General features: G+C 44.6%; 1 protein-coding gene across 3 annotated transcripts in view; it reads left to right on the top strand.

The window, feature by feature from the left end:
- Positions 1 to 11617, top strand: part of LOC131690024 (orexin receptor type 2-like) — a 651430-nt gene that overhangs the window by 232372 nt on the left and 407441 nt on the right. The window lies entirely within an intron of this gene.

Here is an 11617-nt window from a genome sequence, read left to right as displayed (position 1 = left end):
TGATTTTGCCTTGCTAATTTCTCCTCCTGCCACAGTGTGCACTAGGAGGATAAAAACAGTTTTTTTGCCTTTCTCATATAAAGAAAGGCTATGCAATCACTGTAAAAATCGACTTTTTAACCGAGGGCCGAGTGTCATACACCATTCGATTCAGTTCGTCGAGATCGGCAAATGTCTGTGTATGTATATGTGTGTGTGTGTGTCATTTAAACTCACACAATTTTCTCAGAGAGCGCTGAACCGATTTTCGCAAACTTAGTTTCATCTGAAAGGTATAACGCTCCCATAAGCTGCTATTGAATTTTTAGTTGATCCGACTTCCGGTTCCGGAGTTACGGGTTGAAGAGTGCGGTCACACAGCAAATTCCCATAAAAACTGGTACCACCATGATGTTAAAATGATGTAAAATAAATTAAAATTGATGTAACATTACTCTAGTTTGCGGGTCTGGATCACTAATGATCAATCAAAGCAGCTTTGACCACATTGGCCACCTATGACGGTTCATGACGCCCCCGGGGAACCCGCCAAGTTCCTAGGCTAAAATCACACCCATTCCCCAACGAATTCTCTACCGATTTCACAAACTTTTTTTTCAAATGAAAGATACAATAATACCATTGACTGCTGCTGAATTTCATTTGGTTCTGACTCTTGCTTCCGGAGTTACAGGGGTGTTAGTAAGGATACACTGGAATTTCCCATATAAATCGGTACAATCGTAATACCTCAGAGGCTAAAAACTATTGAAATGGTCACCAAATTACTTCTAATCGCAGATCTAGATCACTAATTGCCAATCAAACATTCTTTGAATATATTGTCCACTATCGACGATTCCGGAAGTCCGGAATTCCGGGCATATTCCACAAATAAAGTCACATCGGTTCTTCGGTGATGACTGAACCGATTTTCTCAAACCAAGTCTCAAATGAAAGGCAAAATATGCAGCTGAATATTGCATCGTCGCCCCTCCGCCCTTTTCCCCGCCTTGCCCTTACATCTCCCTCCTTCATCACTACCGTCCCCTTGGACCACCCTCACGCCCGCATTTCCTTCATCCACCCCGTATACCAAAATAAGATGAAGGATTTCTGACGCATCCTACATTCCCCATTCCCTCCACTTTTAAACCCATTCCACCAACATTTCAAAATATAATCACATGAAGATAACATTGAACTCATGCTGATTAAGCTAATTAAATACTATTCTTTTGCCTTTCTCATATAGAAAGGTTACGCAATTGCTCCAAAAACCGACTTTCTAACCGAGGCCCGGAGGGCCGAGTCTCATATAACATTCGACTCAGTTCGCCGAGATCGCAGAATATCTGTGTGTATGTATGTGTGTATGTGTGTATGCGTTTTTTTTTTTTTTTTTTTTTACAATGGAGAAGACCTTTATGTCCTAGCCCAGTACACGTGCTATTGGCAGGGTCCAATCTACCGCACGGGGTGCACTGGGGCGTGTCGGACTCAAATGGTGACCAGCCATTAATACCGACTAAACTCCATTGGGCTCCGCCATCATTCCTCCCAGGAACTACCTCTCGGTATTACTTCTGGAGGGATGGATGTACTAAATGTACTCATTCACTCTCACTCACGCGTTCATACATCCTGTATGAGGCTTACTTGGGTGCTCTCTCAATCGCACTTTGATTCACTCTCAAACACTCCCACATGAGGCTGACTTTTGTGCTCACCTTTTACGTTCCATGCGAGGCTGACTTGTGTGCTCACCTTACTCATTCCTTGCTAGGCTTACTTTTGTGCTCGCCCTACCCATACCATGTGAGGATGACTTGGGTGCTCACCCTATCACCTGATTCACTCTCAATCGTGCCACTCTATTGTACCTTTGTCACTCCCTCTGGCATCCCATGTGGGACATTTTTCTTAGGCCCCACTTCTGACATACCATGCGAGGCTGACTTTTGTGCTCACCTTTTTCATTCCTTGCTAGGCTGACTTTTGTGCTAGCCTCTACCAACCTGTGAGGCTGACTTTTATGCTCACCCTTAACATGCAGTGTGAGACTGACTTGGATGCTCACCCTTTCACTCCTCTGCCACGCCATGAGGCATCGATAGCTTAGTTCCAACATACTACGCTACGACCCTCCCGTCTTGGCATGAGGCAGTCCACTTATACGCCTATACACTCACTCTTCTGTCTTGCTTCGGGGTGGCTGGGTTTACCCCTTACGCGGTTGCCATTCGCTGCGCCAACCTACCTCGGCATGAACAGACCATTCACTCTCTTATTTTGCGCTTGGCCTTTTTCGCTCCAACTAACCAATCACTAGTTAGCCGTGCCCGCCGTCTGTTGCTCGGTTCGCCAGATTACCTGTAGCCTACTGGCAATCTGGATGGTAGCAGCCGAGACTGCGTTCCACTTCTCCACCGTTTGACACATCCGCTGAATAAGGGTATCCGGGGTTGTGTCCCAGCCACAGACGTCAAGCATTGCTCTTCTTTCGACGTCGAACCGATGACATACGAACAGTATGTGTTCGGCAGTTTCATCTACACCTGGGCAGTCCGGGCAGACGTCTAGCTCTGAGGCAGGCTGACCGTAGAGCTGCAATCTCGGCACTCCACCAGTATACCGGGCATCTACCGTTTCTTGGCAGTGTTTTTCTCGGCATTGTGGCGTCGCACGCGCGTGATAGAACAGCTACCAGCGCATCCCCGCTTAGACTGTCGGTGTTGGCCTCCAGTCCCAGGGCCGCGGTGAAAGCTTCGCTGTCGAAGTGATTGGACTTCCACCCGCGTACCTGACAGGGATCTCCCGCCCTCGGATGCTGCACACCATAGTTGATCTTAAAGCGGATTGCTAGATGATCGCTATGGGTGTACCCTTCGTCTACCCTCCATTCCATGCCTGGAGCCAGACTCGGGCTGGCAAAGGTCAAATCAATCCACGCCTCCACTCCGTTTCTACGGAATGTACTAGCGGAGCCATCATTAGCTAGCACAGTATCGAGTTTCGCAAACGCTTCCATTAGCGCTTGACCCCTGCTATTTGTACAGCGGCTGCCCCACTCCACTGCCCAAGCGTTGAAGTCTCCCGCTATTACTACCGGTTTCCGGCCCACGAGGTCCGACGAGAGCCTGTCGATCATCTGGTAGAACTGTTCTATTGGCCACCTTGGTGGGGCGTAGCAGCTGCAATAGAACACACCATTGATCTTGGCAATCGCCACACCCTCGGCGGAGGGGTGTATTACCTCTTGAACCGGGAACCTTCCCGTTGTATAGATTGCCACCATTCCAGACCCGTCCGACACCCAATTGCCGCTGCCGGCAGGGATGCTGTACGGGTCTGATAAGAGGGCGACATCTGTCCTCGACTCCGAGACCGACTGCCACAGCAGCTGTTGGGCTGCTGCACAATGGTTAAGATTTAGCTGTGTGACTCTCACGGCTTCTTCTTATTTAACTCGCCGAAGGGACACGAAGGTCCGTCCATAGCATGTTTATGGGCTTGCTTCTTAGCGGTGCAGATAAGGCACTTATATGCCTTAGTGCACCCCCGCTCTTTATGCCCCTCCTCGCCGCATCGACGACATAGCTTGCTCCTGTCTATGCCTTTGCATTCGTAAGCTTTATGGCCGGATTCTAGGCACCGATAGCACCTGTCCACTGAAGGCGGCTGGGGTATACTAATAGGGCATACCGACCAGCCGATCTTCAGCTTCCCTTTCTCGGTTACCTTTTTGGCATCCGCATTCAGTAGCCTGAGGTAGGCTACTTGGGTGCCAGAGGGTCCGTCTCTCAATCGCACAGAGGCCCGCTCGATTGTGACGTCGCAGTGCTCCTTGACGGCTGCGACGACGTCTTCTGCGGTCGTAAACTCGTCCAAGTGCTTGCACTGGAGAGTTGTTTCCGCACCTAGCGACCTGATTTGGGCGCCCTCACCAAGGACCTCTTGGGCCAAGGCCTTGTATACTGCACTTGATTGTGCGCCTCGCTTCAGCACCAGGAGCATCTCTCCCGTGTTGGTGCGTCTTACGCTACGCACATCCTGCCCAAGGGCCGAGAGGCTTTCGGCCGCCTTCATCGATTTAAGGACATCGGCGTATTTGTCCTTGTCGGTTTTTAACCACAAGGCTTCGCGTCTGTCCTTGGCCTTCCTCGCAGGCCGCGGTACCTCCGGTTTCGGTGCCGGCTTTTTCTTGGTGACCAGCGTCCAGGGGTTTGAGCCCCCCTGCCCCGGTCGTGCCGGGTTGCTGGTACCATCGCTCTCCACAGCGAGGTCACTCTCGCCCTCGCCTACCTCGCCCAGACGGCGTTTGACCTTGACGGTTGCACGCCGAGTGGTGTCGGTTTTGGCACCCTCTCCTGGCGACTTCCTAGGGCGCTTCGCGTTCGATGCCGTCTTGCGATTGCCCTTTCCTTTTCCCTTCGAGGGGAACTCGGTCGCCGCTCCGATCGACGTGGCTGCTCCGTAGAAGGTAAAGGCCACTGTCTGTGAACCTCTATCGACCTTCTCTCTTTCCTCCCTATTGGAGGCCACTGTCTGGGTTTCTCTGTCGGGCCTCTCCCGACATTCCACCCTCTTAACATAGGCCTGCTGTTCCTGTCTTGCGACACGAACAGCTTTCCGGAGCTCCAAGAGGCTCAACTTCAACTCCTTGGCTATATTCTGCTTTGCGCTAGCGAAGTCGATTGTAGAATCGAGTTGCTTCGCTACTTTGCGCATCGCAGATATTGGCCCCTCCGATGCATTGGTAGGGCTATTGCCTACCGCTGCTGGGGGGTCACTGGTGCTTTCGGATGCAGCACTCATCGCTCCACTACTCTCCCCACGGGGGGGGAGACCTCGCCAAACCACCTCTAGCGAAGGGGTTTGGCACCTCCGTTTGTTTAGTATATTTATTTTTGCTCTCCATATCAAATCCCACGAGTAGCGCGAGAAATAAATGTCCGCCACGCCAGAGCTCCGCATTAGCGTGGTAAGGGACGCTTACTGTGGGGGTTGCCCAGGTACCCCACAGGCTCCGTTAACGATCGAGCATCTTTTTCACCCCCTCGATCACTCATCCCTCGGCACTGGTCGCTTCACGCCTTGGAATTGGGGTTATGCCCTACCTTGCTTTACGTGGTGATCTCGGCCCGGATCATCACAACCATCCTCCTTTACCAGGGCTTTGGACCTGTAGCTCTGGTTCTCAATAGTTCCATGTGCGTATGTTATTACAGACATGCTACTATTGAGATCCGTCATTCGCTAGCGGAGTTATGTGTGTATGTATGTATGTGTGTATGTAAGTGTGTGTATGTATGTATGTATGTATGTATGTATGTATGTATGTATGTGTGTGTATGTGCGGATTTGTTAACAAAATGTCCACATCGGTTTCTCGGAGATGGCTGAACCGATTTTTACAAACTAAGATTCAAATGAAAGGTATAATATTCCCATTGGTTGCTATTGAATTTCATTTTCAACCGACATCTTGTTCCGATTACGAGTTGAAGAGTATGGTTACAAAACAAAATTTGTTGATTTGTCCACATCGGTTTCTCGGAATTTTCTGAACCGATTTTTACAAACTTGATTTTAAATGAAAGGTCCATCAGCTGCTGTTGAATTTTGTGTGGATCCGAGTTCTGGTTCCTGAATTACAGGGTGATACGTACGATTACGCAGCAAATCCCGATTCTAACGAATTCTGCGATGAATGTAAAAAGGTGATTTTTTTTCCAAAATGTAAACACAACTGTTGAATTTGTAGATCTAGGTCACCAACAGTCATTCAAAGTTTCTTTGGCCACACTGGCCACCATTAACCGATCCGGAAGCATCCTAATTCAGAATAACGGTTATATTGGTTTCTCGCAAATGGCTAGATCGATTTGATCAACTTAGTCTCAAATGAAAGGTGTTGCGTCCTCGGAAACTGATATTAAATTCCATCTCCATCCGACTTCCGGCTCCGGAGTTACGGGTTGTGAAGTGCGATCATATAAAAAAATTCCGATTCAAACCGATACCACGATGAATGCAAAAAGGTGCTCTTATATATACTTACCAAAAGTAATAAGAATGAAAGACATTTCCATAATGTTATATTGTACGAACCAGCTATTAAATCATAGTTTGGAGAAATGAGAAAGGCACAATTGCACCTCTAGGTGGATTAAAACAGGTTTTTTCTTATCTTATTTTCAATCGCAGAGATTTTTTACTTGAAAAGGAGCCTCGTGAGACGCGGAATTTTCGGTTAAAATTAAGCTTTTCCTGTGTGTAAAACTCTAGGTAATCGATTTCAAAAGATAAAGGTTTAGGGTAACCTAGGACAATTTGGGTAAAAATACTTGTAAAATATATTTAAAAATTGTGTTGTCTAGCCCCATAATCCCCTACACGAAATCCATGAGTTACTTCTCGCATCGAGTGCTAACAAAATGAATTATGGACAAATTCCTCGGCTTTTACTCTTCTCTGGTATGATCAAACCTAGCACGCCTGCAGCCTGCAACCAACACTACTCGAAGAGGTCCTTGATGGCAGCAGCGGATGCAGCCTCAGTAGTAACCAACACGATGCCGCACAGACCATATGGATATGAATTATTTATACAATATTAGCATCCACGGTTTCTGCACGAAGTTTTGTTTTTCTTTTTTGTTTTGTTGAATCAAGCTCCGGCGGAACTCTTCGGGATCGGATGGGACGGAACGACCTACCGTTTCCTACCACATTCGCCACTGTGTGGGGCGTTACTACCTAGTTAGTGCGGGAGTATGAACAAAGATGATACTGATGATGATGATGGCGCGATCGTAATGGTGTTGTATGTAGACAGCAGAAAAATGTTCTACTTTGAATTTATATCCGAACCTCCAAGTGCCTTGGAGAGGAAATTGAAATAGTTCCACCTCGGAGAATAGTGGCACCGCCAAAAGCGGTTTATAATAGGAAGCATTAGAAAGCTGACTCGGAGGACACTGATGGCAATAGCGCTGAACAATGCAAATTTTGCGCCTGATTTATGGCACACCGACTGGCAGCATGTTTTTGTCAGCGTTTGAAAAGTGCAGAAGTTGTGGGATTGCGGTAGAATTCTGCGTTGCGTTCAGAAGGCGGATGACGTCCCGAAAATGCGATACAGGCACGTAAAATTTCTGTGAGAAACATCACCGTTACGTTGGTTGGGTTGGGTTGTTTGCATTAGCATGATATTATGAATATATTATGCCTGACTAGGACGGCATGCTGAAGGGAATACTGGGCAAATCGTACGAAGAATTTTAATGGGCAATTTAATGTGAAAAATGAAAAATTTTCAGACAATGTATCAATCACGTTGAATTATAGCAAAATAAACTTCATTGGAAGGCATTTTTATTATTTCAGTACGGTTGGCAAAATGAACAAACGCGTGGCCATTGGACGTTAATTAGCGCTTTTGAATTTAATGGAAGGAAATCGAATTATTTAATCAAATTGATCTTGTTTCAACAATGCTTTTCACCACCCACACACGTTTCGAGGTTTCCGAAAATCTTGTTTACTCGTATTTGTTACAATTAATTAATGACAAAAGGTCCTCTCGATAGGACGACAACACATATGTAGTAGGTACAATCAAGTGGTTATCTGAATACTTCCCACGAATGTGCCAACAAACGGCACAGCTCCAATTAAGTTAAATTGGGTTTTCGGATCCACTCGTAGAACACGGTGGCTGGGGAGCAATCAAATGGATTCAATTAAAGCGTATTTGCTTACTTCGTTAATTTCAGGGGCTTAGGGGGCTCCAGCATGTGGGCAAACACGGGTGGGCCGCTATTCTGTGATACAAGATTTCATTCATGCATTAGGTCCTGGCTTTTCGGCAATTTACATGAGGAAACTCAATTTTACTTGCTCACATTTTCTCCTCTAGGTGGCACTGTTTATATTAGATTATCAGCTTTATTCTGAATATCGACAAATTGAATATTCGACAATTAATTTAGCACGATTGAAAAAGTGAAAAAATATCAATTTCGACTGGGAATTAAAAGTCAACTACACTGTGCCAAATGACTGCAGAAAAAACGGAAAGGTATCAGCAATAAATTGTGATGACCTTCGGCAGGACGAGAACCTTTGTTGACGAAAAGACACGCCTCATTAGCGAATTCCCGAGCAATCCAACGCAGATCAATTTGATTATTTCCCACATTCGAGGAAACAGTTTTTGACGTAGGACTTACGTCTTTCTTTACTATACTGGGTGTCATTTCAATACTTTCAAAACGGAAGCGTTACGTACACTTTGAAACTTAATAACTTTCCTCCTACTAAACAAATTGCTATTCTTGTTTCATAAATCGAAAGGAAAACGTTCAACGCTTGCTACTAATACCTTATTTACTGTGCAAAACTTGTTTAAATAGTTCAAAAACTACTTTTAATGCGAATCAACATAAATGCTGAAACCTATAAATATGAGTGTCACAACTTTTCTCAAAGCCAGACGTGTGTAAGACACAGACCAGAACACACGTACGTGTGTCGCCCATAGAGAAGCTGCATTCAAATCACAGCTACTGCTCTATCGTTGCTGACCTCCGGACCTAAATTCGGTGCATCCCCCAGAACAAAACAAGCGGTCCTTTTCAGTACCAACCAATCATATTTTAATAAGAATTTTAGCAGAAATTTTCCCCCAAAAGTGTTCTCATGTGTATAAATGTGCATGTGTATTTTCTTGGAAAGCGAGGGGGTATTTTTTCCAGCAACAACTTATCGACCTTGTATCGATCAACAGTAGAATGTGAAAAACTCGCATTGAAAAGTATTGAAGAAAAGCTTACGACTGATTTCAAATATTTAAGATGGGCTTGAAGTCGTCGTATGCATGCAATAAAGGCGATCACAGCACCAAATCGAAGAGTGAACTTTTGTTCTGCAGAGTGGTGGAGCATGGTTTAAATTAAATCGTCAATAAAAATTGTCATTCAATCAAAACAGGGATTTTTGGGCCTCGTATTACAAATAGAAAAATAGCAAGCAAGGGGGCAGGATACATATAAGAGAAACTTTTCACATTCCAGCTATAAGGACTGTACGTTAATTTAGACTAGCGGAGAACATCAAAGTAATTCTATATATGACGAAAATAGTTGCCCTGATAAGGGAGGATTTTTCATAGTTTCGACCAGAAATGCAATTTTGGTTGCGAATACCTTCCATTCGCAAAACACAGTACATCGTCCACTAAAAGGGCGGGCCAACGAACGAACGAAACGCGATAAACATAAAAAGGATGGACTTTCGTTTCGCTACGGTCGAGTATAAAAGATAGGTACAGCCGATTTTTTCATCAGTTTCAGTTCGCACCTAGCGGCAGCAGCGTCACGTCGTCATCGCCACTATGACACCGAAAGCTAGCGGTAAGGCAAGGCGCAGAAGAACATCGTGAAAGGAGGAGGCTTCATGAAAAGGATATCTTCGAGTGTATTGCGAACGAGGTCTCTCGTCTGGCGCAAAGTACAGACTAGACTGCCGTTCGTTTGAAGTTGCCGGATGAGCTGGCCAAACATGTCGTATCGGAAGGTACCAATACCCTTAACAAGTGCCAGCTCGGAATAAGTCGTCGCCGAATGATACCCACACCCCACCACCGGCCCTTTTCAGGGCCACCAAAATAAATCCTGGTAAAGAATTGAATTGAAAGATATATATGCTGTTTGTTTGCTTCATTAGAGCTAAAAAGATAGGTGACTAATATCTATGACAACCGGGGTTCCGCGACTACACTTCGGAGTTATTTCAGTTTTGACGTAGGACTTACGTCTTTCTTTACTATACTGGGTGTCATTTCAAAATTTTTAAAACGGATGCGTTACGTACACTTTGAACCTTAATAACTTTTCTCCTACTAAAGGAATTACTAATATTGTTTCATAAATCGAAAGGAAAACGTTCAACGCTTGCTATTGATACCTTGTTTGCTATGTAAAACTTGTTTAAAAAGTTCAAAAACTACTTTTAATGCGAATCAACATTAATGCTAGAACCTATAAATATGGGTGTCACAGTTTTACTTAAAGCCAGACGTGTGTAAGCCACAGAGCAGAACGCACGTACGTGTGCTGCTCAACGAGAAGCTGCATTTTGACCACCAACCAAATCATAGCTACTGCCTTATCGCTGCCAACCAAGAACTGTCGTCGCCCTGCGTGAAATTCATCGCTCTCAGAAGTGGACAGAGTTACTAATTCGCAAGCTGCTCTTCCAGTGCTCCAGTGGTCTGTGAGATTGCACAGCATTTCAAAACCGATCTACTCTTCCGGAGCTCAGCCGTAATGGCCCTCTAAGAAGCCAGCGAGGCCTGCCTGGTTAGTTTGTTGGAAGATACCAATCTGTGCGCTATCCATACCAAGCGAATGATCATCATGCCGAGCGGGAAACGGCGAAATAATATTCACAACAAACGGTTCTTATTAGGACCACAAAATCGTTCTCAGAAGAATTACAATTGAAATTTCCATTTCGTGCTTTGGAAAAAAACTTCCCTCTTATCGGGTTAGTTATTTTCTATAATAATATCCGAAAAATGTACGATAAAACTAATAAACTGACCAATTGGACGGAAGCAAGATAATACCTACAAAAATTTGAGTCAGAAAAGTGACATTGACGGAAAAATGCTTCGATCGTGTCTAAGTGTTTGGCAGCTGAAGTTGCCGATTTGTTTTCCAACGTCAATTATTTGCGCTGTGCTGTACGGAACAAACAGATATTTGCGCGATTCGTTGGGAAATAATCAAAACAATTGTGTAGTAGATTCCGTAGATTTTACCGTAAATTTTGATAGATTTTGTAAAAGCATTAATTAGCCTGCTTTGATTGGCGTTTTTTGCAAATTTTTCAAGAACATTAGTGAATGTGGCAACCCTGCTACTAAGCGAAAGCCACACCAAAAAGAATGATGAAAATATTTCCATTTGTCGCACAAAAGGATGGACTTCCATTTGCACTAAGAAGTTTATAAAAGAGATCGCATTGCGATATACAATGCTCATTCGATGTGAGCTGCGAAAAGGGAATGTTCGTGTATGTACGCAGCAGAAACGAATTCGGGCAAGGTTCGAATCGTTAGAAAGGATTCTCGTCTGGTATCACCAAAAATAGTTATTTGCAAACCGTTCTTTTTAGGATGAAAACATATTGGAGAAAGAATTGAATTAGAAAGTTCCATTTAATAACTTGGATTGAGTTTGCCCCTGTTAATTCTTCTGTACATGTACCAGTGATTCATATAAGCAAATGTTTATCAAATTAATCTACAAACCCGAAGGTTTTTGCAAGTCCTAGAAAATCAGTGAATGTAGCAATCTCATTCGACATGAAATTTCCAGTAAACATTCATTCAAAATTGGCATTGGCTCAAATTATCCATGAATGTCATATGATATGCCCAAGTTTAGTCCTACGTCAACGCCGCGGTTATGTCCCGGACATTACCCACTCCTAGTTTTTTCCGATCTGTAAACCCATCATTTTCATAATGAAGTATACGGAGTGAGAGAAAAAAAAACTTTCGATGATAAATTATTTAAGCTCATTCATTATGTCTATCTCGCCGTATTTTTCCCTTTCCATGCTA

This window comes from Topomyia yanbarensis, chromosome 3 (genome assembly GCF_030247195.1).
Source record: "Topomyia yanbarensis strain Yona2022 chromosome 3, ASM3024719v1, whole genome shotgun sequence".
Classification (NCBI taxonomy): Eukaryota; Metazoa; Arthropoda; class Insecta; order Diptera; family Culicidae; genus Topomyia; species Topomyia yanbarensis.
Note: the sequence above shows the minus strand (reverse complement) of the source record. Positions and strands in the feature narration are given on the sequence as shown.